Here is a 3,071-nt window from a genome sequence, read left to right on the forward strand (position 1 = left end):
TTGAGTCTTTGTTTTTTTGGAACATTCTCCGCCTGTTTTGTTAAGCTAATAATTTCTCTGTCAGGTGTCATGTTGCTGAAGGGTTTATGCTCTTCAGTTGAGGTTTCCCTTTTGGAGTATCCACGTCCGTTCTGTATTTTGATTAACTTAAGATGGAAAGCTGCCAACTTCTTTTCATCACGTACCAAGTTTGTCTTTTTTGATTGTATGTTGTCACTTTCTTTCTTTCTCCCGAGGTTCTTTGCTCTGGGAGCTTTTTAATCTACGTACGTACCTTGGCTTACCAAGAAAATAAAAAAGGTATCAAAAGCTTTTTTACCGAGTAATCGAGAGTCAAAATCTAGACCATCAACAAATAAAAAGAAATTCAGCCTCGATCTCGAACAAAGAATGATGAAGGTAGAGTTTAGGACATAAAGTTGAGCTTCAAAATCTAAATGTAATTTATTTATATGGAGAGAAATAAGAAAGTTTTCCGTTTTCGTCGTTGGCCTCCTAGAAGATAAGTGTGCAAGGCAAAGATGTGCTACATAAATCATGATTTCCATCGCTTCTTTCATGTAGTCTCCATTTAGGTGTGGATCAAGGAGACTTTCCCAGAGGCTGGAGCTAAGTAAAGACCTTGCCTGCAAGTCAAGGAGACAAAACAGCTTAGTCTTCATTCTGGTTCTGAATTCACTCAAATCCAAATTATTTCTTTTCTTACCCATAAAACCGAGCTTCCTTGATTCACCTGGTTTGTTTGGATAGCCTCTTTCCCAGTGATAAGTTCCAGGAGTACAACCCCATAGGAGTAAACATTAACCTTGTCCAATCAGCATTGATGGACTGTCTTCCTGATATTTTTCCTACCTGTAATATCACTGTGCTGCATTGATGATGCTGTTGAGGGAGATGGTACAGTCAACGCTTTTGTAACTGAGAGGCCGTTCTCTTTTTATGAAAGTGACTCTTTTCTGATGAAGATGGTAGAGGATGTCGAAGGAGTGAATGGTTAGAGCCTTGCTGAGAGGTCCCTTGCCTCTGGAGTACGATTCTCCCAAACATATCCATCGCCAGAAAGCTGCAAGTTGTGGGCAATCCTTTTAGGTATTCATTGACTACTGTTTGTTTGAGCCTGCAATACAAAGACCATAGAAGTGAGACACGGGTGAAGAGAGACACAATTTGGAATGTCAGCTTGAATACCCTGAAAGGCTGCATCCAACTGCAAGGATTGTCGCATGGTTGACTCGTGCTTGATGGCGTAGTTCTGAAATGTAACTGTCCCCAGAGCAAAATTTAACTAGGAAATCTACCTTAATTCTGTCTAATAACAGAGAAATCTCTGAATGAATTTGTAGAATGGTAAAGATTTCCCGAGAATAACTTCACAAAGATGCAAGCTGCCTGCCCACTATCTATAAACTTTCTATTTATTGATAATACAAGAGGATATTAGTTACACAAACAAAGATTCAGTCATTCAGCTCACTTCAAGGCTGCCTACCCCACGAACCAGCAATCAATAATTTATTGAACAGAGTAAATACACCGAACTTTTTTCATGTTCTTCAACTTCCCCAAGGACAAAAATCACATTTTCTGGCATTTCCACATCCTACCAGAAAAGAAAGGCGGACGATGATTCAGTCCACCCGATCCGCTCTACTTTAACTTCATTATGCTTCTCTCAATTACCCCCCAGCCACAGAAGGAAAATGAGAAAAAAAACACTTCTGAATGATTCTGGTGCATATAGAATGACATGCTTGCATTCATGGAAATAATGACCTAGTTATTGCATAACTCAAGAAATGGCTTATTTCCAGTTTAGGCTTAATAGTTGTAGAACTAGAAATATTTAACCATGCGATAACTTGAATCCATTGTGGCAAATTTGTCAACCTTTTTCCAACCACCATGGCTTTGTTGTTGTAGTAGGTAGTAGTTGGTTGACATGTATTAGGCTGCACATGGGTTGCCTCACATTTCTCCTATAAACAAAGATGAGAGAGTGAGAGATAAATATAGTGTGTGCAAGAGAGTGCAGAGGTGGTGAGTGCAACTGTGAGAGTGAAAAAGTATAGATTTGAGAGAAACACCGAGTATAAGAGTGAAACACTGAGTTTTGTGAGATTATGCTGGGTTGAGTTGAGTATTTGTGTCATTCCTCCAATAATATACAGTCTGTTGCCTCCGTGGATGTACCTAATTTTGGGGAACCACGTAAATTTGCTTGTTTGTGTTTTATTTGTGTTTGCTTTTGGTCCAGTATGCGCAACAAATTGGTATCAAAACATTAGGAAAGCTAGAACACTAAAAAAACCACGTTTTTCAGCTCTCTGTTCAAAGTTGTAGAATTTTCAAAGTTCTCAGATCTTGATTTTGACCACCTGCGGAGATTCCTCTCATCGATACAAGTCTGGCGATATAAAGATCATCAAAATTGGAGTTGAAACGAGCCCTGTAGAGCTCGCCGAAAATCTACCAAAAAAACTAGACAGTGCCAGAATTCTCACCTGAGAAGACAGCCACGTCATCCGACTCGTTGGCATTGAGTTAGCATCTACGTCATCAACAAAGGGTCCACATTGCCATATCATCAGACACGTCATCTAACAGTGGCAGAATATTCTCTTAACAGAATAAGAATATTTCGTTGGCAGTAAGAAAATATTCCTGTGACAAAATATTCTTTATCAGAGACAGAATATTCCTTCCCTGAGTTAACTCTGTTAGATTGGTTTTTTTTTGCCAACTCAGTGATTTTTTGACCTGTTTTAGGTCAAGTCAAGCTGGTTCCTAGCATTTTCAACCATTCCGGACGCAACTGTGGTGTCTGTTTTGTGAAACAGCACACTGAAGTTACTGTTTTTGGCTCTTTTGAGCATAAAAGTGCATGTTTTAATAATTTCGAGAGCCTATTTGTAATCCGAAGACGTCCTAATGGCTAATAATCTAGAAGAAAGATTAGCAGGAAATGCTAATATACCTCCACAATATATCCCGGTATCGAGTACCAAATTTGAGGTGGAGAAGTTTGATGGGAAGGGTAATTTTGGCATGTGGAAATGTGAAGTCATGGATAT

This window comes from Populus euphratica, unplaced genomic scaffold (genome assembly GCF_000495115.2).
Source record: "Populus euphratica unplaced genomic scaffold, PopEup_1.0 scaffold136.1, whole genome shotgun sequence".
Classification (NCBI taxonomy): domain Eukaryota; kingdom Viridiplantae; phylum Streptophyta; class Magnoliopsida; order Malpighiales; family Salicaceae; genus Populus; species Populus euphratica.